The sequence below is a fragment of the Trichosurus vulpecula genome, chromosome 2 (genome assembly GCF_011100635.1).
Source record: "Trichosurus vulpecula isolate mTriVul1 chromosome 2, mTriVul1.pri, whole genome shotgun sequence".
NCBI classification, from domain to species: Eukaryota; Metazoa; Chordata; class Mammalia; order Diprotodontia; family Phalangeridae; genus Trichosurus; species Trichosurus vulpecula.
This window is the reverse complement of record NC_050574.1, coordinates 6850962-6876949: the sequence shown is the minus strand read 5'-3', so window position 1 is coordinate 6876949 and position 25988 is coordinate 6850962. Positions and strand designations below refer to the sequence as shown.

General features: G+C 35.9%; 2 pseudogenes; both read right to left on the bottom strand.

The window, feature by feature from the left end:
• Positions 1–7645: 7645 nt before the first annotated feature.
• Positions 7646–25988, bottom strand: part of LOC118836171 — a 30404-nt pseudogene continuing 12061 nt past the window's right edge.
• LOC118837693 lies at positions 22959–25927 on the bottom strand (annotated as a pseudogene).

Here is a 25988-nt window from a genome sequence, read left to right as displayed (position 1 = left end):
TATGAGTTCATACTCAGAAGATAGTGGAGTTAAAACAGCTACTTCTACTTCAAAAAAAAATGTTAAATGGCTACAGCCCCAAAATAATTCTTTAAAGAGCTTTAAAAGGACTTTGAAAATCAAATAAAGGAGGCTGAAAAAAATTAAGGAAAAAAAAAAGACTAATGCAAAAAAATCAAGAAAATTATGAAAAGAAAGTCAACCAATTGGAAAAAGAGATCCAAAAACTAAGCAAAGAAAATAACTCCTTAAATATTAGGATTGGGCAATGGGAAGTTAATGACTTCATTAGACACTAAGAATAAAACAAAATCAAAAGAACAAAAATATAGAAGAAACATCTCATTAGAAAAACAACAGAGAACAGATAGAGGAAAGACAATATATAAGAATTGTTGGACTACCTAAGTTATGACAAAAAAAAAGTCTCGACACTATACTTCAAGAAATTAAGGAAAATTGCCTTTAAGTTTTAGACTGAGAGAGTAAAATAGAAATTGGAAAAATCCACTGATTACCACCTGAAAGAGATTCCAGGATGAAAATTCACAGGAATTTAGTAGCCAAGTTTTAAAGCTCCCAGGTCAAGGAGAAAATACTACAAGCAACTAGAAAACTTAAAAAAATACTGTGGAGCTACAGTCAATATAACACAAAATTTAGCAGATTCTACATTAAAAGGCTAAAAGTATGGAAAATTATATTCCAAAGAGTAAAAGAGCTGGGTTTGCAACCCAGTGAATAACTCACCTAGCAAAGCTGAGTGCAATCCTGCATGGGAAAAATGGGTATTTAATAAATTAAAGAACTTTCAGATATTTGTGACCAAAATGCCAGAAATGAATGGAAAATTTGATCTACAAGATTCAGGAGAAACATAAGAAGGTTAACATTAAAGACCAATTATAAGGGATTTAATAAGGTTAGATGGTTTCCTTCTTATATTGGAAAATGTTATCTGTAACTTTAAAAAATATTATCATTACTTCAGTAACCTGAAAGAGCATGCATAGATAAAAAGATTGAGGTTGAGTATGATGGGATGATTCTAAAAAATAAAACTAGGTAGGGAGAGGTAAAAATGGAAGAAATATCTCATACAAATCAAGTGTAAATAGAAGAGCTGTTATGTAGAGGCAGGAGAAGAGTACAGTAGTGGTAGTGCTGGAAACAATTCTCATCAGAACTGCATTAAAGAGGGAATAAACATATACATCTAGAAGGTGGGGAAGTGTTCTTAAATTACAAAGAAATAGCAGGATGAGGGAACAGGAGAAGGGAGGGATTCTTAGAAGGGGTGCAGATTAGGGAGACCATGGTTAGAATTAGATATTTGAGGAGGGATACAGTAAAAAGAGGAGAGAAGGATAAACAGTGAGGAAAAATAGGATGGAGGGAACTATGTAACTAATTATTGTAACTTTGAATGTGAATGGGATGAACTCACCCACAAAATGTAAACAGATAGCAGAATGGATTAAAAACCAGACTCTAACAATATGTTGTTTAAAATAAATACATTTTAAAATGAGAAAAACACATGGAGTAAAAATAAAGGACTGAAGTAGAATTTATTATGCTTCAGCTGATGCAAAAAAAAAAAAAGCAGGAGTAGCAAACATGATCTCAAAGTTAAAGCTAAACTAGGTTTAATTGAAAGAGAAACAAGGGAAACCACACCGTGATAAAAGTATTATAGATAATGGAGTGATATCATTATTAAAACTATATGCACCAAATGTTATAGCATCCAGATTTTTAAAGGGAAAGCTATGAATTATAGATGGAAATAGACAGCAAAACTATAATTGTGAGGGATTTCAACCTTCCTCTCTCAGAACTAGATAAATCTGACCAAAAAATAAATAAGAAAGAAGTCAAAGATATGAGTAGAATCTTAGATAAGCTAAATATTATAGATACCTGGAGAGAATTAAATTAGAATAGAAATATAATTTTTCTCAGCAGTACATAGTACCTTTGCCAAAAAAAGACCATATATCAGGGCATTAAAACTTTATAGTTAAATGCACAAAAGCAGAAATATTAAGTGAATCCTTTTCAGACCATAACGTAGCAAAAATTATATTTAATAAAGGACCATGGAAACACAAAATAAAATTAATTGGAGACTAAACAACCTAATCTTAAAGAATGAGTGGGTTAAAGAACAAATCACAGATACAATCAATAATTTCATTAAGGAGAATGACAATAATGAGACAACATACAAAACCCATCAGAGAAAAATTTATATCTCTAAATGCTCACCTCAATAAAATAGAGAAAGAACAGATCGATGAATTAGGCATGCAATTAAAAGAACTAGAAAAAGAACAAACATCAGATTGGAAACCCTAAAAATTAAAGGTGAGTTTAATAAAATGGAATGTTAGGAAAACAGTGAATTAATAAACAGAACCATGAATTGATTTTGTGGGGAAAAAAAAAACACATAAACCATTGGGTAATATGATTTTTAAAAAAAGAAGAAAAATACCACTAGCATCAAAAGTGAAAAAGGTAAATATACCACTAATGAAGATGAAATCAAAGCAATTATAAGCAGTCATTTTGCCCAATTCCATGCCAAAAAATTTAACAATTTAAATAAAGTGGAGAAATATTTACAAAATATAAATTGCCTAGATTAACAGAGGAAATAAAATATCTAAAGAAACCTATTTTAGAAAAAGAAATTGGACAGACCATAAATGAGCTTCCTAAGTAAAAAGCATCAGGACCAGATGGATTTACAAGTGAATTCTACCAAACACTTAAAGATCAATTAATTCCAGTATTAAATAAATTAGTTGGAATAATAGGCAAAGGAGAAGTCCTAACAAGATCCTTTTATGAAACAAATATTGAGCTGACACCTAAACCAGGAAGAGTAAAAAGAGAAAAAAAGAAAATTATAGACAAATTTCATTAAAGAATATGGATACAAAAATCCAAAATAAAATACTAGCTAGTAGACTACAACAATATATCACAAAGATTATACATTATGACCAAATGTGATTTATACCAAGAACGCAGGGATGAAAAATTTTTAACATAATTGGTTATATCAATAACAAAAGTTAAAAAACTATATAACAATAAATACAAAAAATCTTTGGACAAAATACAACATTCTTATTTAAAAACACCTGAAAGCATAGGCATAAATGGGGTTTTCCTTAAAATCATAAGAAGAATACATCTAAAACCATCAGCAAGAGTTATTTGTAGGGGCAGCTAGGTGGCACAGTGAGTAGAGCACCGGCCCTGGAGTCAGGAGGACCTGAGTTCAAATCCAGCCTCAGACACTTGACACATTAACTAGCTGTGTGACCTTGGGCAAGTCACTTAACCCCAATTGCCCTGCCTTCCCCCCTGCAAAAAAAAAAAAAGTTATTTGTAATGAGGATAAACCAGTAGTCTTAACAATAAGATCGGGAGTGAAACAAGGATGCCTATTATCACCAATATTATTCAATATTGTATCAGAAATGCTAATAATAACAATAAGAAAAAGAAATTGAAGGAATCAAAAAGGGCAATGAAATAATAAAACTTTCTCTTTTTGCAGAAGATATGATGATATATTTAGAAAATCCTGGGGATTCAACTAAAAAGTTAGTTGGAACAATTAAAAATTTTAGCAAATCAGCAGAGATAAAATAAACCCACATACATCATTAGCATTTCTGTATATCATCAACAAAACCCTGCAAAAAGAGATAGTTACAGATACCCCACTTAAAACAATTGTAGACAGCATAAAATGCCTGGGAATATACTGCCAAGACAAACCCAGGAACTACATGAACTTAATTATAATACACCTTTTATACAAATGAAGTAATTAAATAACTGGGGAAATATCAATTATTCATGTGGAGTCAAAGCCAATATAATAAAAATGACAACTCCACGTAAACTAATCTACTTATTCAATGCCATCCCAATTAAATTACCAAAAAACATATTTTTCTGAGATAGGAAAAAAAAATCCATTTGCAAGAACAAAAGGTCAAGAATATCAAAGGGATTAATAGGCAGAAAAAGTAAAGGATTAGCAGTACTAGATTTTAAACTATATTATAAGCAATAATTATCAAACTATCTGGTACTGGCTAAGAAATAGAAAGATGGATCAGTGTGAGAGAAGTGATTATAACCAATTGTTAATACAGGAGAGACACCGGATTTATCCACTTCCAAAACCTCATTCACTTCTGAAATCAGTCCTTGCTGACTACATGCTGCAATATTCCAAAGTACTGTAACTTAAGAATTTATAAACTTACAAATTTTGTCTATATTTAAGAGGAAGTTTCATCTAAAATTATTTGGCTGTCACTTATGAAAATTATGAGACTGTTAACAGTTATTTGGAATTGTTATAATGTTGAAACCCATCAAGTATTTACATAGACACTCTAAAAGCAAAGAAGATAAATTAATTAATGTGTGCGAAAAGGCACAGAAAAAAAAGACCTTGTAAAATCTCCTTTGTAAATTTAAAAAGAATCTTGGAACCATCTAGTCACAAATTTTTATCAATCCTGTGTAAGAGCTTGCTGCGTTGTAGAATTCCTACTGAGTAAATAAGATGTAAATAATCCTTGCACAAAATGGGGGTGGAAATTCTCAAGCCTGCTTATGGTATAGAGTGTGTTCCATCTAAGGTTATTTATCACTTGTGATGGTTGTGTGTGTGTGTTAATCTGGAGTTATAAAACTGTGTATGCCTTTTGACCCAGCAATGCCAGTATTAGGTTTGTTTCACAAGGTTGTCAGAGAAAAAGGAAAAGAACCTATATGTTCCAAAATATTTATAGCAGTTTTCTTTGTGGTGACAAAGAACTTGAAATTGAGGGGATGCCCATCAATTGGGTAATGAATGGCTAAACAAGTTGTGGTAAATGATTCTGATGGAATATTGCTGCACTAGAAGAAATGATGAGCTGGTTGATTTTAAAAAGAATTGTATGAAATAATGAAGAGTGAAATGAACAGAAGCAAAAGAACATTGTATACACTAAAAGCAGTATTATTCAAAGAACAACTGTGAATGACTATTTTGAGTATTTAAATACTCAAATCAAGTACAAAGAACCCATAAAGATGTTATCCATCTACAGATAAAGAACTGAAAAACAGATGGATAGTATGGCACATATACATACATACATACATATATATAATATACATATATACATAATACATTTCATATATACCTACACACATATCTGATTCTAATGGTGGCCTTTGTTAGTGAGGAGTGGGGAAGCAGAGAGAAAAAAATGACAGCAGATAACAAACTCAGAAGGAAACACAGAGAAGCAGGGTAGCAGTGTAGTATTTATTACATAGTTTTTCAAAAAAAGTAAATAGTATGAAATGGAGATTCATGGTTTCATATTAAATCTTCTCTGTGTTGTGCTGTGTAAATGAAAAACTTTTTTGTCTTTTTGTATTTAAGTTCACAATGAATTTTTTAAAAAGGATAAAAAAGATTAAAAAAAAGTTTGGGTCAGGGTTAGAAACATAACCATTTAAAATTGACAAAGCCATAGTATGATAATTTTTATTTATTTGTTCTTATGATACAATACTTTCTTCTTTATTTGCATTTATAGTCCAATGGTCTTAATTGTCCAAATTATTAGCATTCTTTATTTTAAAATAAAATTATTTAACACACACACACAGAAGAGGTAGTGAGAAAGAGACATATGAAGGTACTTTTGATGAGAACACATATTTAGAGTTTGAAAGGAGCATAGAAGCCACTGAGTACAACTTCCTCATTTTAGAGATGAGTAAAGTGAGGCACAGTGAGGTTGTTTCTTACCGAAAGTTATAAGGGAGCATCTGAGTCAGGATTTGAATCCAAGCTTTCCCTGATTCTAAACCGGTGCTCTATGTATTAAAATTACTGCTTTCCTTTACTCTGTTCTGAATGTCAATTTGAAAGAAAAGAGAAGCAACTAAACTGTATGTTTTAAATTACTGACCTTACTATGACACTTATGATCCAAGAAATAATAAATAACCATTGAAAAAGCATAGGTGGATTGAAGATGGCGGCTGGAAAGCAGGGACTTGCCTAGGGCTCTCCCCCAGGACCCTCCAAACACCGATAAAAAATGGTTCTGAACAAACTCTAGAACTGCGGAACCCATGAAATAGCAGAGGGAAGCAGGGCTCCAGCCCAGAACTGGATGGTCGCTGGGTAAGGTCTATTACACGGAGCTGGGGGCAGAGTGGAGCACAGCCCAGCGTCCCGATCAACCAGACCGGGAGCCAGGCGGAACAGGCCCTAGTGCCCTGAATCAGTGAGCTGTGGCAGTTACCAGACTTCTCAACCCACAAACACAAAAGACAACAGAGAAGGTTAGTGGGAAAAACTGCAGGGGACAGAATGAAAGGAGTTCCTGGTTCGGCCACCATCCCAGGGGAGTGGGGCAACAAGAATACATGCCATCTTGGAGTGGGGGGGAGGGTAGAAATGGGGAGAAAATTTGTAATTCAAACTCTTGTGAAAATTAATGCTGAAAAACAAAAGCCATTAGTAAAATTTTATATGAAAAAGCACGCATTTCCATAGTGTTTTGTCTTGAAAAGCATTTTACAAATTGTGTCTCGTTTGTAGTTCACATGTTGCTTTTATTATCCCCATTCTACAGACAGGGAAGCCTAGACGGGAGTAGGTTTAAGTGACTTGCTCAGGGTCACATAGTTAGGATGTGCCACAGACTGTTTTGGAATTCAGGCCTTGTGGCTCTAAACATAACACTTTATCTACATGGCCACATGGTTGCTTAAAGAAAGCACGAGAGAAATAAATGTCCAACAATAACTAAAACATTTATATGAGGATTTCTTGTGCCAGTAAACAATAGGAAACAAAGTGTGTATCAATCAACTGAGGAATGGCTAAAGGAATTATAGTATGTTAATGCCGTGAAATACTGAGGACTGATGACAAACATTAGGATTTCAGAGAAAAAAATCATTACATTTATAGGGTTTTACAGATAGTATGAATTTGGGACTTTTGAAGAGGCCTTTTCTGTTGGGACCTCTAGTGAAGTCTCTCTGCAATAAGCCTTCCTTTCTTAGATATATGTTTTATCTCCATCATGATTTCTCCAATGTACAGACAACTATGAGATCTAAGTGAAGCCCTTCTTAACAAACACTGCTTTTATATTCCTTCATTACAACATGAATATTGTTGTCTACTGACTGTCCTCCTCCAAAGAAAAGCACATTCCCTTTTAGCACATTCATAAGGCTTCTCTCCGCAAGGAATTCTGCTATAAAGAGACAATCTCTGGTTGAAAGTCTTCCCACACTGAATCAATATGGAGCTGCTCATCAGAATGAATTTTATAATAGTGAACAAAGTCTGAACTCCATTTAAATACCTCTCCTCATTCATGACAGTGATAAGATTTGTGTAACTTGAATTCTCAGATAGGAAATAAGAGATAATTTTTGCCTGAAGTCTTTCCCACATTGGTTATATTCCTAAGGTTTCTCAGCAGTGTGGATTCTCTTCTGTTAAGCTAAGAGTGGTGACTAAAAGCTCTGCCACTTTAATTAACACTCATGAAGTTTCTCTCCAGTGTGGATTCTCTGATGTTTAGTAAGCATGGAATTCTGTGGAAGCCTTTCCACACTGTTTACGTTCAAAAGGTTTCTACCCAATGTGGATTCTTTGATGTCTAGCAAGATTGCCCTTCACTGTGAACGCCTTTCCACATTGTTGACATTCATAAGGTTTTGCTCCACTGTGGATTTTCTCATGATCTGCAAGACTGTAGCTCTTTATGAAACCCTTTCCACATTGTTTACATTCATAAGGTTTCTCTCCGGTATGGACTCTCTGATGTGCAGCAAGACTGGAGCTCTGTGTGAATGCCTTTCCACATTGTTTACATTCAAAAGGTTTCTCTCCACTGTGGATTCTCTGATGTCGAGCTAGATTGCCCTTCACTGTGAATGCCTTTCCACATTGTTTACATTCATAAGGTTTTGCTCCACTGTGGATTTTCTCATGATCTGCAAGACTGTAGTTCTTTGTGAAAGTCTTTCCACATTGTTTACATTCATAAGGTTTCTCTCCAGTGTGGATTCTCTGATGTGCAGCAAGACTGGAGCTCTGTGTGAAAGACTTTCCACATTGGTTACATTCATAAGGTTTTTCTCCAATGTGGATTCTTTGATGTACAGCAAGATGGGAGTTCTGTGTGAAAGACTTTCCACATTGATTACACTCATAAAGTTTTTCCCCAGTGTGGATTCTCTGATGTGCAGCAAGATGGGAGTTCTGTGTGAAAGCCTTTCCACACTGATTACATTCATGAGGTTTCTCTCCAGTGTGGATTTTCTCATGATTAGTAAGACTGGAGTGGAATCTGAAAGCCTTTCCACATTGTTTACATATATAAGGTTTCTCTCCAGTGTGGATTCTCTGATGTTTAACAAGACTGGAACTGTATGTGAAAGCTTTTATACATAGATTACATTCATAAGGTTTTTCTCCAGTGTGAATTCTCTGATGTACAGCAAGATGGGAATTAAACTGGAAAGTCTTTCCACATTGATTACATTCATAAGGTTTCTCTCCAGTATGGATTCTCCTATGTTTAACAAGACTGGAGCCATATGTGAAAGCCTTTCCACATTGATTACACTTGAAAGGTTTCTCTCCAGTGTGGATTTTCTGATGTTTAACAAGACTGGAGGCATATGTGAAAGCCTTTCCACATTGATTACATTCAAAAGGTTTCTCTCCAGTGTGGATTCTCTGATGGCTAATAAGAAGTGATCTGTAGCAGAAAGCCTTCCCACATTCACTACATTTAAAAAATGTCACTCCAGTGTCAATCTTCTGGTGTTTCATAAGATCTAAGTTCCTACCAAAGGCCTTCTCACACTGATTATGTGCATATGGTTTCATTCCAGCATGAAGCCTAGGAAGGTAAGGAAGAGATGAGTGATGGGATAAAGTTGGTTCACGTTCATTATATTCACTAGGCTCCTTTCTAATGTGAATTTTCTGACAAGTAATTAGCTTAGAATTTTGACCAAAGGCTTTTCCACCTTTATTATTTACATAAAGCATTTCTCCAGTATTTTTTTGATCTCTAATGAGCTCAGAACTCCACCTAATAGCTATTTCCTGTTCATTACTTTGACCCATTTGCATTTCAGGAGGCTTCTTACAGGACTGAAAAAGCTTCACCTGTTTAGGAAAGCGCTTGCTATATTCACCATTCTGAAAATAGTCATTTCCTGAGGTCATTTTCTTACAGTGATTTTGGACTAAAGACTGTCTGAATCTCTTCCCAGTTTTTTCAAGTTCACAGTGACTTTTTGGATTTTTATCCACTTTCATATTAGAGTCACAGATTTCTCTCAAATTGAAGTCATAGGCACCATCACTCATGAATCTCTGCTGGCCAGATTCTTCCATAAAAATTCTCAGCTTTGTAGTCATCTCATTTACTTCAAACATGGTCTCTGCAAATGAAAACAAATAATCATACATACACAAGAAGACATACATACCTAAGTATGTGTTCTTTTTTTGGATGGCATAAAGTGTACACATTTATGTTCTATTTCCCCAGTGAAAAAGAAAACATTTCTAACTTAAACAGGCACAATCAATCTTTGGAAATGCCATTTGGTCACAACCCTAAGGGGATTTATTTTAGAAAGAGGTTCACATACAATAACATTGGCTCCTCACAACAAATGCATGACACGGGAAGGTCCAGCATTCTCATTAACCTTCACAACTCAGGTCATGAGCTCAGAAATGGCTGAGCTATAGCCAAGACTAGAGAGCTTTCATATAATAACTAGCCATCCATTTTGTTGACTGGTTTAAGGGCAAAAAAAAAATATGAATTTCCATCCCTTAAGAAGAAAGCTTGTAAAATTCTTCACCCATTTTCCACCTCATTCATGTGTGAGAAATATTTTCACTTTAGTTTCGTTATAAATCAAATTACAACCCATTCCTGTTTAACATAAATGGACCCTTCCACAGACCTTCCGTTCTCCTTGCTAGGCCACCTTCTCTGTAGTCCTGCAGCCTGAGCAGCCTCAGGGCCTGGGTCTCTGTAGCCAGAGTGGTTTCAGTGACTATAGCTGAGGACCCTGGTGCTGCCACCCTGAGTTCCTGCCATCCCTGTGGGTCAAATTTGCATAAAGCAAATTTATGTAAAGTGAGAACTGTCTGTACACCTGGTAACAGTGGATAGAGACCTATGCCTATCAGTCAGAAAGATCCAAGTTCAAATCCCACATCTTAATTTCCTCTACTGCAAACAAAAGTATCTATCTCCCAGCACTGTTGTGAAGATCAAATAAGAAAATCTGTGTAAAGCACTTAGCTCAGTAAGGGGCACATAGCAGGCACTATAGAAATGGTAGTTACAATTGTCATTTTGGTTGTCATCATCATCATTATTATGACTGTTATTATTTCAGCTTGATCCAAAACTAAATTCAAGATTGGATTTGTCAGGTGTGGAACCAAATAGTGCAAACTACTTTTTAGAGAAAAAGTCCAACTTTGAAATTAATTTCATATATTCTGTTAAACTTTTTCAAAGTTGTAACATACTTGATTAATAATATTATTCCTATTCAAATAAAATCTGCAAAATAAATGTGAATGGAAGTCTTGCAGGTAATAGTAAGCATTTGGTCTTATTACTGTATTAAAAAATATTCTTACATAAGGCCTTAAAGTCAATTTTCATAAAGTACAATAAAATTTTATATTTTATAATTACACAGGAGAATTAAAGTACTAATTTGGATCTTTGTGGGGTAAAAATCATCTAGGTCATTATAAAAAGTGCTTAACGTATAAATTTAAAATATTGTGAGGAAGAGAATAAATGTCATGTGCACAGCAGAATGTAAGAGAGGATTCAAAATATACAGTAATGAATTTCCATTTCAAGAAAGCCTATATAATAAACACTATGCATCGTGTTCAGAGTCGTCCATCTTCTGTTTGCTTCCTTGTAAGTTTTCTTTTGCTTTCTGCTGTGTATACTTTTCAGGAACAGAATAAATGACTGAGGGGTAAGTGGGGGGAAGAAGGACACTTCACCAAACACTTTCTTTTTGTTCTGGAAAGGAGTTCTAAAAACAAAAGATTCTGTGAACTACTGTTACAGAGTCATGGTTAAGTCAATGTTGCTACACTATAAACAATTCTGGTTCTGCTCACTTCTCTCTACATCAGTTCAGACAACTTTTCTGAGGTTTCTCTGACACTGTCCCTTTCATTATTATGGCTCAATAATCTTTAATTATATTATTAGACCATCATTTCTTCAGTCATTTCCCAATATATAGGCACCATCTTTCTTTCCAGATCTTTGCAAAAACAAAAAGCAGCAATTATAATTTTTATTGTGTAAATGGGTCTTTTTCCTTTCTATGATTCCTTTAGTTTATAGGTCTGGTAGTCATCACAGGGTCAAGGGCAGCAAACATTGGGGGTGAATTAGGGGCATAAAGAATATATAGTTTAGATGTTTCTCGATAGCTATAGATATATACAACATACTCTACTCCTGATCTTTGTTTTTATGTTTGTGCGTATCTCGTTTCCTATCCCTCCTGCCTCTTCTACTTTACTTCTATCCACTACCTTGCCTTCCCCCTCCAAGGATCCCTCCCTTATTCTCCCATTCCCATTAATCTAAACACCCTTCTATACCCCCCTTTTGCCTATTCCCTCATTCTCCCCTCTAAAGATCCCTCCCTTGTCCTCTCACCCCTCACTATACACCTACCATTTTATTTCTTCTAAATTTAGAAGACTTTTATACTCTTCTAAATACATACATACATACATATATATATGTATATTGTATAAAATAGTCTTTTCAACTGTTCCTAAATGGTTTTACTTTTTAAAATTCATATCATAGTTAGGTCTACCCCAATCTTTTTTACTAGCTCACCAGTTATTAATAAGAATCTTAGACATACATTTTACATTACATAAAAGGTTAACAATCTGTCCTTATGAATCCCTTATAAATAGTCTTTGGTATATACCTTATGTTTCTCTTGGTTCTTGTATATCAAATCTTCTATTAAGTTCAGGATTTTTTTTTTAACAAAGTCTTGAAAGTCTGAGAGTTTATCAAATGTTCATTTATTTTTTTCATTCAAATAATACTTAACTTTGTAGGGTAGGATATTTTTGGCAGGAGCCCCAGGTCTTTTGCACTTTGATATATTATATTCCAAGACCTGTGGCCCTTTAATGTCACTGCTTCTAGATCTTGCGTAATTCTGATTGTGGCACTCTCGTATTTAAATTGTTTTAATCTTGATGGTTTTAATATTTTATCCTTTAGCTGGGGGGGTTGGAATTTGACTATGATATTTCTATGAGTTTTCTTCACAGGATCTCTTTTTAAGTGGTGATTGATGGATTTTTTTTTCTATTTCAATTTCCCTGCCTTGTTCTAATGCTTCAGGACAATTTTCTTTAATTATTTCTTGTATTATTGTATCAAGATTCTTTTTTTGATCATAACTTTCAGTTAATCTAATTATTTTTATATTTTCTCTTCTTGGTTTATTCTCCAAATCTGCTGTTTTTCTTATGTTTCACTTTCTCTTCTATTTTTTCATTATTCATGTTTTGTTTAATTATTTCTTGATCTCTTATAATTTCACTGGCTTCACCTTGCCTAACTCTAATTTTCAAGGTGTCATTTTCATCCTTAAGATTCTGGATCTCCTTTTCTAATTGGTTAACTTTTCTTTCATAACCTTTTTATTTCTCTTGGATTCTTCTTTTTTTTTTTTAGTTTTTTTTTTTTTAGTTTTTCCTCTATCTCTGTCATTTGATTTTTAAAATCTTTTTAAAGATCTTCTATAAATTCAATTTGTGCAAGTGACAATCTGACTTTGCTCTTTGGGGGTTTCTTTACTTCAATATCCTCTTCTGAAAAAGAACCCTGGTCATCTCTATTCCCATAACAGCTTTCTATGATTGGATTCTTTCTCCTTTGCCTGTGCATTTTTTGTGGTAATAACTTTATTTTTGTAATCACCTCTAGCCCTGGGGTATGGGAAGTGGTGCCTCTTGCCCTGGATCTTCAGTTCTCCCCTCTAGCCTGGAACCAAAGCCAAACCTTCAACCTCCTGTAAGTGCCCACAGCCAGGGGCTTTCTGCCCCACTGATTCAGCACTCACTGGGCCTGTGGTGGTTTCTTTTTGCCCCCTCCACTCTTCACAGTACAACTGAATCTGGTGTTCCTCATCAGTAGAGGTTCCCTCAATCTTCCTGGGCTCAAACACCCAACTCCCCTCACTATCCCAGGGTCCTGTGGCTAGGGCTGAGGCAGCCTCTCAAACCAACTAACCCCAGGACTTGCCACTATATAAGTGTTTTGCTGCATGTTAAAATTGAACCTATACTGCAGTACAAGTAAGCTAGCTTAGCTATGCTTTAAGGGAAAATAGTAAACAACATGGATTTTTCTATCACCTAGCTCTGTTGTTTCCTTCAACCAAATTTTCAGGTTTAACAGTTATGGTGCCGTGACTTTCAGATGGAAATGACAGAAACGGGACAAGCAGCCCAACCTTGCCAATGCTTTTGGGTGCCACAGGATTAATTTTTCCTGGAATTTTGGCCTTGACAAGGTGGGGGTAAGTTCTCTCTCTTCCCAGCTTCCAAAAAGAACTCCCACAAAATTGGTTGAAGTCTGAAAATTCCCTTTAAGCTAGCTCTGGGGGCAGGGATCAGATCTGCAGGCAAACGCACATAGATCCCCTGGAAACACTGATTGATCTAGAAAATTAGCTATGGATCAGTCAAAAACTAGAATTAGGAGTCCAACCATTCCTCCACTCCCTCCACCCTATTCCTCACTCCCTCCCTTCCTTCTTTCCCTTGGAGGCCCTGATCCTGGGGAGAAAAACTGCACTTTTCTTTTTCCCTCCCCCTCTGCCTCCCAGGAAAGGCTCTGATCCAGAGGGAGGTAACTCTGTTCTGCTTCCTCCATCTCCCCTTTCCCCCTTCCTAAGGGATAGGATATGGAGAGTCAGAAAAATCAGGAACGCCAAGGCTTCCCCAAAGACCATAGGGGTGCTAATAGCTAACTGATGAAAGCTTCTAATTCTCTGTTGTTTAAACTCTGAGCTCAGTCTATTTGTTCTGTATTTGTTTTTGTTGATTGTCTGTTAATTGTCTGTGTGAGAGCGTGTGCTGTGAAATGTCTATACCGGGTAAAATCTGAAACGCAGGTAGCCAGAGAATTCTAAGGCTGCAGTTAGGGAAACAGAGACTCTTTTTTCTTTTTCAATGTCTGGTCTGGCCAACTGGACTTGAAGAAAAAAATAGAGCTGAAACATTTTAGCAGATTCTGGGATTTAATCATTAAAAAGTTTGGAAACTGATTGGTTGGAATTTTGGGAGAGAAAACTCCTAAGACTGTAAAATCCCTCCAGGAGCTCACTCTTGCTGAAACACCCTCCCAATGCTGATCACTTAGGTGAAGTTTACTTGAGTTACAATCATTGAGATCTTTCACCACTGTTTTCTTGTCTCTGACTGAGCCAGGGCTGTAGTAAGAGTTAGAGCAGTTAAAACAAACCTCTCTCATCCCAAATCAGATTAGAAGAGAATGCAGGAGAACTGCAGGGAAAACTTAAATCACCCTTCCCCACCTGGCAGAAGGAGGAGGACAGAAATTCACAGACTCACAGTATCATGACAGTCCTGTGCCCCCTGGGTACCTTTGTAGCCCATTCTTTTTGGCAAAGCTTGGAAATATCACCCAGGTCCTATGCATTCTGCCCACTCTGTCCTAGCAGCTGCAAAACCGCTTTAGGCTCAGTAACTTCTGCAGTTGTGGGGGAAGGGTGAGGTAGATGGATTTGGACTTTCTGCCTCCCAGAATTGTCACCACTGGGATACTAGCTTCTGCTCTAGGTAACTTTACACTTCTGTGTTCCAATTGCAAAACTGTATTTTAATCTCTGTTTGACCTGTTTCCTGATTTGTAAAGGGAAAATAATAATGATGGTTGTTACGGGATCAAAATGGTAATGATTGTAAAATGCTTAACATAAAGTCTGGTATATGTTAGATACAACATTATTATTATCTATCTCTGATTTAATGTAATTGTTAACTTTTGAAGTGGTTTTTAAATACCAAAAGTAATAAGCTGAGTAATTTCTATATGTGGTAATCTGGAAATGCAATAGATGTCAGCTGAAAATTATTGTTTCTGTATTTCTAAACTTGCATTGTGTTCCCAAAATTCTCTTAGACTGTGGAATTTGAGAAGACCATTGTGTGGTAAGAAATGATATTATAGCAATTTTAAGCTGATTTTGATATATGTGAATTGGGTTTCCAAAGGGATGTGATAAAATTTGGAACTGTTATATGTGGTTATAACAAGTAAATAATTAATAATACTGATATTTAACCATGAGAACAGACTTTCTGTGTGAAAAAGTTTTCTATTATGAGAATATATCTGATGATTTCAAGTTATAGTTTCAAATGATGAGATGAAAGATTCTCTGTGCAAGGAGATTTAGAAATGCATTCACCTAAATTGATAAATGGGTTGTTCCAAGTTTTAAAATGCATAATTATGTTTAGGGCACTGTTACATTTCTAAATTGTGTAATTTGACAAACAGATGTATCAGCAATATTGAAAAAATATGGTTTTAAAGGCAATAATCTTTTCTAAGTATTGGGCCTTAGAAATTAAAATGTTACCACTAGTGATTAAAATAATTCCTCTTATAATCTGGATGTTGTTAGATTAAGAATTGTAGTTAATTAAATAATTGAGGTTATTAACTGAAACAAGAACTTTTGAAACCATCTAGTCATGAATTCTTATCAATCTTGTGTGGTTTTCTGTGTAGAGGAATTCTTATGGGAAAAGCTTTTTAAGGTCCTGGTAAACTTTGTTATTGTGATAAGGTTAATTTAATTGGGTAATTTATAGAAATTAAGTGTCCTCCCCATTACAACACGTTTTTGACTAAGGAACTTTGTAATATCTAGGAATTCTGTGCAATATTTGAGAATGAGCACATTTAGCACCAAATTAGTTAATGAATTCCAGCATTTAAGGGTTAATTTGCTTTAAGAAAAAAGGAGATGTCTATCATTTTAAAACCTTCTAAATAATTGTCTTCAGGAAAGTTTAGTGAGCATTCCTTTTAACAACAGGATAAATTTGAAACTGTTTTTAAGAAAGGGAAATCATTCTAGAAATGTTTTGGAAAATGTGTTTGTGATTTTAAGGAAAAGTTAGAGCTTATCAATGTATATAAGATTTGATTCCTGAAGTATCCCTTTCCTCAACCTGTGAGGTTGGTCATTAACCTCTTTGTTTTGTTTAAGCTGGAATGGATTCCAGTACAGACAGTTATGTCAGTAAAAATCACTAATTTATGAGCTATTTTGTCTTATGGTTGAAACTACGTAAAGCAAGACTGAATAATGGGTTTGAAAGATTTGGAAAGGTAAATAAAGGTTTGATTGGAAATACGAAAGGCAGATAAGACGGTTTAGGGAGAAACAGGAGTTAGTTAAGCCTCTCCTGTCCCAAAGGAATACTAGTTTCAAATGGTTTAAGTAAGCTGAGAGTGTGAGAAAGTATTCTAGAAGGCCGAAAAGTTATGTAGCTTGATTTGATAATTATTAGCTCAATGAAATTTGGGACAGTCCTATCTGAAGGATATTTATTTGCTATTTAAGATTTTATGGGACTACAATTTAATATTGTTTTGAGCTCTGATTACAGCGATAGGTCACATGAAGCCAGTAGTGGAATGGCAGGCATTCCGGGCTGAGAATTTTAAAAGTGGATGTCTGTGCCTGGGAAAAGGTTTTGAAGATGACCTTGGACATGGCCTAGGTAGGATCTTCCTGACTCTTACCTGAACACTTCCATAATGTTCTCAACAGACCATCATCAATCAATGCTGAAGCCACTGACCATATGCCTCAGGTTGAAATCAGTATCTCTCTAGCCAAATTTCCAACTGAAGAAAAGGTTTTGCACAGCATTTAGCTCCTATTCTGTGACAAAGCACCTGGTACTGATTCTATTCCAGCTGAGATTTACAAGGTAGAGGGTTCACTGCTCATACAAAAGCTGACTGAAATTTTCCAGATTATATGGCAAAAGGAGGTTATCCCTCAGGAGTTCAAGGATGCCTCCTCTGTCCATCTCTGTAAAGGAAAAGGAAATATGTTGTCCTGTGACAATCACCAGAGGAATGGGGGTGGGGAGTGTCTCTCTTTAGTCTTGCTGGCAAGACTTCTTATTAATAGGTTGATTCTTCACCTGGAAGATGGTCACCTATCTCAGAGCCAGTGTGGCTTCAGGAAGGGCCAAGGAACAGCAGATATAGTGTTTGCTGCCCAGCAACTCCAGGAGAAAGGTCAGGAGCAAAACAGAAGTCTGTCCATCTGACTAAGGCCTTTCATACTGTCAGTCATGAGGGCATATGGAAAATTATGTCAAAATTTGGTTGCCTGGAGAAGTTCCACAGAATTGTACATCAATTTCATGACATGCTTGGGTTCTGGATAATGGACGATGCTGTCATGCTTTCCCAGTCAACAAGAGAGTGAAACAAGGCTGTGTCCTTGCTCCTATGTTTTTCAGCATTTTATTTTCAGTCATGTTGTCAAATGTCTTCAATGAGGACAACCATGGCATCAAAGTCAGCTATCACACTGATAGTAAATTCTTCAACTGAAAAGGCTACAAGCCAAGACTAAAGTGGAGAGACAGATGGTGTATGATTTTTGTTTGCGGATGACTGGGCCCTCAATGCAGCCTCTGAAGCCAAGATGTAACAAAGAACGGATTGATTCTCTCCTGTTTGTGCTAATTTTGGCCTAACAATTAACACCAAGAAAACATAGGTGCTCAACCAGCCAGGACCTCATCATTAATATGTGGAATTACTGGTTATAGCAAATGGAGAAATTTTGAATACTGTGGATAAGTTCACTTACCTTGGCAGTATATTTTCCAGGGACGTACACAATGATAATGAGGTTGATGCACAAACTGCCAGAGCTAGCTCGGTGTTTGGGAGGCTCCAAAGGGAAGTGTGGGACAGAAGAGAATACGATTGACTCCCAAACTTAAGTTCTACAGAGCTGTTGTGCTGACCTCATCATATGGATGTGAAACCTGCACAGTCTATCAAGCAACATGCCAGGAAACTGAATTGCTTCCATTTGAATTCCACTTTCTGACAAAGATTATGAAGATCAGCTGGCAGCATAAGGTACCAGAAAGTGAGGTCCTTTTTTTTTAAACAAAATTTTGTTTTATTTTTTTACTCATATTTCCATATTAGTCATGGAAAATCAAAGAAGAATCAGAACAAAAGGAAAAAAAAAACACAAGAAAGAAAAAAAAAAGAGAGAAAATACTATGCTTTGATCTGTAGTTAGACTCCATAGTTCTTTCTCTGGATGTGGATAGCATTGTCCATCATGAGTCTTTTGGAATTGTCTTACAGCATTGCATTGCTGAGAAGAGCTAAGTTTATCAAAGTTGGTCATTGAATAACGTTGTTGTTACTGTGTACAATGTTCTCCTGGTTCTGCTCGCTTCACTCAGCATCAGTTCATGTAAGTCTTTCTAGATTTTTCTGAAGTCCACCTGTTCATCATTTCTTATAGAACAATAGTATTCCATTACACTCATATTCCACAACTTGTTCAGCCATTCTCCAATGGATGGGCATCCCCTCAATTTCCAATTCTTGGCCACCACAAAAAGAGCTGCTTTAGATATTTTGGTCCTTGTAGGTCCTTTCCCTTTTTTTATGATCTTTTTGGGACACAGACCTAGTATTGGTATTGCTGGGTCAAAGGGCATGCACAGTTTTATAGCCCTTTGGGCATAGTTCCAAATTGTTCTCCGGAATGGTTGGATCAGTTCACAACTCCACGAATAATGCATTAGTGTTCCAATTTTCACACATCTTCTCCAACATTTATTATTTTCTTGTTTTGTCATATTAATGCAGGTGTGATGTGGTAATTGAGAGTTGTTTTAATACGCATTTCTCTAATCAATAGTAAATTAGAGCATTTTTATAAGACTAAGGTAGCTTTAATTTCTTCATCTGCAAACTGCCTCTTCACATCCTTTGACCATTCATCAACTGGAAAATGACTTGTATTCTTAAAAATTGACTTAGTTCTCTATATATTTGAGAAATGAGGCCTTTTTCAGAGATACTGACTATAAAAATTATTTCTCAGCTTTCTGCTTCCCTTCCAATCTTGGTTGCATTGATTTTGTGCAAAATCTTTTTAATATAATGTAATCAAAATTATCCATTTTGCATTTCTAAGCATTCTCTCTTGTTTGGTCAAAAATTCTTCCCTTCTCCATAAATATGACAGGCAAACTTTCTTGCTCACCTAATTTGCTTATAGTATCACTCTTTGTCTAAATCTTGTGCCCATTTTGACCTTCTCTTGAAATACAGTGTAAGATGTTGGTCTATGCCCAGTTTCTGCCATACTATTTTCCAGTTTTCCCAGCAGTTTTTGACAAATAGTGAGTTCTAATCCCAAAAGCTAGAGTCTTTGGGTTTAGATTACTATAGTCATTGACTACTCTGTCTTATATACCTAACCTATTCCACTGATCCAGCACTCTATTTCTTAGCCAGTACCAAATAATTTTGATGACTGCTGCTTTATAATACAGTTTTAGATCTGATACAGCTAGGCCACCTTCTGTTGCATTTATTTTCCATTAATTCCCTTGACATTCTGGACCTTTAATTCTTCCATATTAACGTTATTATTTTTTCTAGCTCTATAAAATAGTTGTAGTTTGATTGTTATGGCTCTGAATAAGTAAATTAATTTAGGTAGAACTGTCATTTTTATTATGCTAGCTCAGCCTACCCACGAGCAACTGATATTTTTCCAATTATTTAGATCCAACTTTGTGTGAAAAGTGTTTTGTTATTGTGTTCATATAGGCCCTGGGTTTGTCTTGGCAGGTAGACTCTCAAATATTTTATGTTGTCTACAGTTACTTTAAATGGAATTCCTCCTTCTACCTCTTGCTGCTGGGCTTTGTTAGCAACATACAGAAATGCTGACGATCTATGTTAGTTTCTTTTCTTTTTTTTGAGGGGGGAAGGCAGGGCAATTGGGGTAAAATGACTTGCCCAAGGTCACACAGCTAGTGTGTCAAGTGTCTAAGGCTGGATTTGAACTCAGGTCATCCTGACTCCAGAATCAGTGCTCTACTCACTATGCCATCTAGCTGCACCAGGAGTTTATTTTATATCCTGCAACTTTGCTAAAGTTGTTAATTATTTCAAGTAATTGTTTTAGTTGATTCTCTAGGATTCTCTACCATCATATCCACAAAGATGTTTCTCTATTGCTTATTCAAATTCCTTCAATTTCTTTTTCTTCTCTTATTGCTAAAGCTAACATTTCCAGTACAATATTGAATAACAGTGGTGATAATGGGCATCCTTGCTTCACCCCGATCTTATTGGAAATGCTTCTAGCTTATCCCCATTATTTAATGCTTGCTCATAATTTTAGATGTTAGTTATCATTTTAAGGAAAACTCCATTTATTCCTGTATTCTTTAGTTTTAATAGGAATGGGTGTTGTACTTTGTCTAAAGCTTTTTCTGCATCTATTGAGATAATCATATGATTTCTGTTCATTTGTTATTGATATGGTCACTTACGCTGATAGTTTTCCTTATACTGAACCAGTCCTGTATTCCTGGTATCAATCCCACCTGGTCATAATGTATTATCTTCATAATAAGTTGCTGTAGTCTCTTTGCTAATATTTTATTTAAAATTTTTGCATCAATATTCATTAGGGAAATTGGTCTATAATTTTCTTTCTCAGTTTTGGATCTTCCCAGCTTAGTATTTGTACAACATTTGCATTATAAAAACAATTTGGTAGGACTATGCCTATTTTCCCAAATAGTCTATGTAGTGTTAGAATAAACTGTTCTTTAAATGTTTAGTAAAATTCAATTGTAAATCCATCTGACCCTGGAGATTTTTTCTTAGGGAGTTCATTAATAGCTTGTTCAATTTCTTTTTCCAAAATGGGGTTAAGTATTTTACTCCCTCATCTGTTAATCTGGGCAATTTATATATTTTTGTAAACATTTACCTATTTCACTAAGAGTGTCAGATTTGTTGGCATACAGTTGAGTAAAACAGCTTCTAATAATTGTTTTAATTTTCTCTTCATGGGTGGTGAATTCACCCTTTTCATTTTTGACTACTGATAATTTGATTTTTTTTCAATCAAATTAACCAAAAGTTTATCTATTTTTGTGGTTTTGTCATAAAACCATATTTACTGGCTCAATAGTTTTCTTAATTTCAATTTTATTAATCTAATCCTAACCCACACCCTGATTCTAAAATGTATGTTACTAACCTTAACCCTCACCCCCTTTTTCAGAATTTGTAATTTGTTTTTTAATTAGGGATTTTTGTTTTTTTTTTTTCCTAGCCTTTTTAGTTGCATGCTCAATTCATCGATTTCCTCTTTATTTTATTCATGTAAGTATTCAGAGATACAACATTGCCCCCTAAGAACCGCTTTGGCTGCATCCTCTAAGTTCAGGTATGTTGTCTTGCTGTTGTCATTCTCTTTGATGAAGTTGTTGATTGTTTCTATGACTTGTTATTTGACCCACACATTCTTTAAGTTTAGAATATTTAGTTTCCAATTAATTGTTAGTATATCTTTCCAAGGACCTTTATTACATATAATTTTTATTGCATCATGATCTGAAAAGGATGCATTTCATATTTCTTCCTTTCTGAATTGTATTGTGAAGTTTTTATGCCCTAGTACATGGTCAATTTTTGTGTAGGAGCCATGTACTGCTGAGAAAAAGGCATATTCCTTTCTATCCCCATTCAATTTTCTCCAGAGGCCTACCATATATAACTTTTCTAAAATCCTATTCACCTCTGTTCTCATTTACTTTGTGGTTGAAGTTATCTAGTTCTGAGAGGGGGAGGTTGAGATCCCTCACTAGTATAGTTTGCTGTCTATTTCTTCCTATAACTCACTTAACTTCTCTAAGAATCTGGATGCCACACCACTTGGTACATATATGTTTAGTATTGATATTACTTCACTGCTTATGATACCTTTTAGCAAGATGTAGTTTCCTTCCTTATCTCTTTTTAATTAGATCTATTTTTGCTTTGTCTGAGACCAGGATTGCTGCTCCTGCTTTTTTTTTTTAAATTTCACCTGAAGTATAATATATTCTGCTCCAGCATTTTACCTTTACTCTGTGTCTATCTCTCTGCTTCAAATGCATTTTTTTATAAACAACATATTCTAGGATTATGGTTTTTAATTCACTCTGCTATCTGCTTGCATTTTATGGGAGAGTTCATACCATTCACATTCACAGTTATAATTACTGTGTCTTTCCCTCCATCCTATTTCCCACCGCTGCTTATACTTTTCTCAGTCCTTTCACCCTTTCCCTCCTCACCAGTGTTGTGCTTCTAACCACCACGTTCCTCAATCTGTCCTCCCTTCTTTCCCATTTCCCCTACCTCCTAAAGGGTAAGATAGATTTCTAAACCCAACTCAGTGTGAATGTCATTCCGTCTTTGAGCCAAATCTCATGAGAGTAAGGTTCAAACAATGCTCACCTCCATCCCTTCTTTCCCTCTACTGTAATAGATCTTTGCATCTCTTCATAGGATGTAATTTATCCTTTTCTGCTTTCTCCTGTCCTCTTCTCCCAGTGCAATTCTTTTTTTCTTTTATTTTCTTTCTTTCTTTATTTTTTAGCAGTATCTAGTTTATTTATGCCTGTGGAAAGGTAGATGTCACAGCACACACACCCCTCAGGAGTGGAGTGCCTGCCATTTATCCAAGGGGCCCCATCTGGGGATGTACTTAACCCCACAGCCATCAGGAATGAGTCACTTCTCAGGTATCATATCCTCAAATTCATCAGCATTGAACTTGGTGAAACCCCATTTCTTGGAGAAGTGGATCTTCTGGTGGCCGGTGAACTTGAATTTCGCTCTCTGCAAAGCTTCAATCACATATGCTTTATTCTGAACCTTTGTTCGAATTGACATGATAACTTGGCCGATGTGTACACGGGCTACAGTGCCCAGGGGCTTCCCAAAAGCTCCCAGCATGCCTGTCTGGAGCCTATCACCCAGCATATGACAACATCTTATTGATGCGGATGGTATGAAATGGATGTACCCGCACACAAATATGAAAGCCATCCTTGCCACAACTCTTCACCATGTACTTGTTGGCACAGATCCAAGTGGCCTCTAAGGCTTCTGATGACATATTCATATTCATCTGACACCATGTGGCCACACAATGGAAATTCATCCACTTTTGCTTTCTTTTTACCAAGATTGAAGATTTGTATCTTGGCATCAGGAACTCCCCTGCAGAAACAGGACTTTGGGTATGACTTATTTTTACAGTACCTATGGGACAACAGCCCATGGCGCTGGCGCCAGCAGGGACTGTGTCTCACCGCAGGGAAAGGGCTACAATCCTTTTATTCACTCTCACTTTTTTTTTTATCATCACATCAAAGTCTTATACCCACACCCTCTATGTATACCCCTTCTAAATGTCATAAAAAAGATATAGTTTTCAAGAGTTACAAATATCTTCCCATGTGGAGATGCAAACTTTTTTTTTCTTTCCTGTATACCCTTTATGTTTCTTTTGAGTCTTGTATTTGAAGATCGAATTTTCTGTTCAATTCTGGTTTTTTCTTCGGGAAGGACTGAAAGTCCCCTATTTCAGTGAAAATCCATCTTTTCCCCTGAAAGATTATGCTCGGTTTTACTGGGCAGTTGATTCTTGGTTGTAACCCAAGCTTTTTTGCCTTCCAGAAGATCATATTCGAGGTCCTCCAATCCCTGAATGTAGAAGCTGCTAAGTCCTGTATAATTCTGACTGTGGTTCCACAATATTTAAATTGATTCTTTCTGGCTACTTGTAGTATTTTCTCCTTGACCTGATAATTTTGGAATTTGGCTACAATATTCCTTGGAATTTTCATTTTGGAATTTCTTTTAGGAGATGATCGTGGATTCTTTCAATGACTATTTTACCCTCTGGTTGATATCAGGCAGCTTTCCTTGATAATTTCTTGAAAGATGCTGTCCAGGCTCTTTTTCTGATCAAGGCTTTCAAGTAGTCCAATAATTCTTAAGATTATCTCTCCTGGATCTATTTTCCAGGTCATTGGTTTTTCCAATGAAGTATTTTACATTTTCTTCTATTTTTTCATTCTTTTCTTTTTGTTTGACTGATTCTTGATTTCTTATAGGGACATCCACTTGCCCAATTCCAATTTTTAAGGAATTATGTTCTTCAGTTAGTTTTAACTCCTTTTCCATTTGGGCAATTCTACCTTTTAAGGAGTTGCTGTCCTCAGTGGATTCTTTTTTCCATTCAGCCAACTGTATTTTTTAAGGAATTGTTTTCTTTAGTCAATTTTTGTCCTACCTTTTCCAAGCTGTTGACTCTCTTGCATAGCTCTCATTTCTTTCCACAATTTTTCTTCTATCTCTTTTATTTGACTTTTAAAATCCTTCTTGAGTTCTTCCAAGGAGGCTTTTTTGGGGTTGGGACCCATTCATTTTCTCCTTTGAGGTTTTGGATGTTGGTATATTGACAATGTTGTCCTTTTTTGAGTTTGCGTTTTGATATTCCCTGTCACCATAGTAACTCTCTATGGTCAATGTTCATTTTTGCTTTTTGCTCATCTTTTTTGCCTATTTCCTAGCTTTTAAAGTTGAGCTCTCCTGCTGGAGCACAGGGGCTCCTGTTAGATACTTTCATGCCTCTAAGTTCAAAACAATGGCTTCTTACAGGATCACAGTTTTATGACTGGAAGAGAACTAAAAGGTCCAGGAGTCTCAGTCCCTCTCCTTTATTACAGATGAGGAAACAGGGGCTCAGGTGTTCAGTTACTTGCCCAGGATCCCACTGTTGAAATGTGTCTAAAAACAAATTCCAAGTCAGGTCTGCCTGCCCCCAAATCTTAGCATTTGAAAATCTTCACTACAACACAGAGAGGTCTCTTGTGATGACAGCCCTCATACACTGGCTTTTATCTCACTCACCTAGACAGGAGCTCCTTGGGCCTTTTTGCTCTAGTGTCCCTGAAGCTTCCCCTTGCTGAAAAAGGAAGATTAAATCTTCTCTATGAACTGGAAGCCCTGGGAACACAGAATAAGGAGAGGATGAGGATGAGAAAAGTATACAACTTAGTGCTCTTTAGAGAAAGGAGACACGCAAGCAAGGACCACAGAATGGTTCCCAGGACACCTCAAGGATGATTTCCATGATACTGATTATTAGCATCTTTAGAGGGAGCACAGATCATGTGGCTTATTTGGAATCAGAAAATTCAACCTTTATTCACCTCTGTCATAGAAGAATGGGCGTACTGCAAAGCTTCCATTATCTAGAAAGCGGAAGCCGCTGGTAGTCCAGTGGTAAGAGGTCTGAACCTGGAGTCAGAAAGACAAGTTCAAACCAGTCTCAGACACATGGTAGCTGTGTGCCCCTGGGCAAGTTATTTAACCTCTGTTTGCCTCAGTTCCCTAAACTATGAAATGGAGATAATAATACTAGAAGGATATCGTGAGGACCAAATGATAACAATTAAAAAGCACTTTCCCCAGTTTGGGATATTGAAGATACATGTATACGTATACGTGTGTGTATACATACATACATACATACACACACACACACACACACACACGTATATATGTATGATTATGTAAATGCTTAGTCCCTTCACTTCCTTTCCTACCATGTGGGCTAGAATTTGAGGGAAGAATGAAGGAAAAATAAAGATGAACTTGCTATGCCAGGCA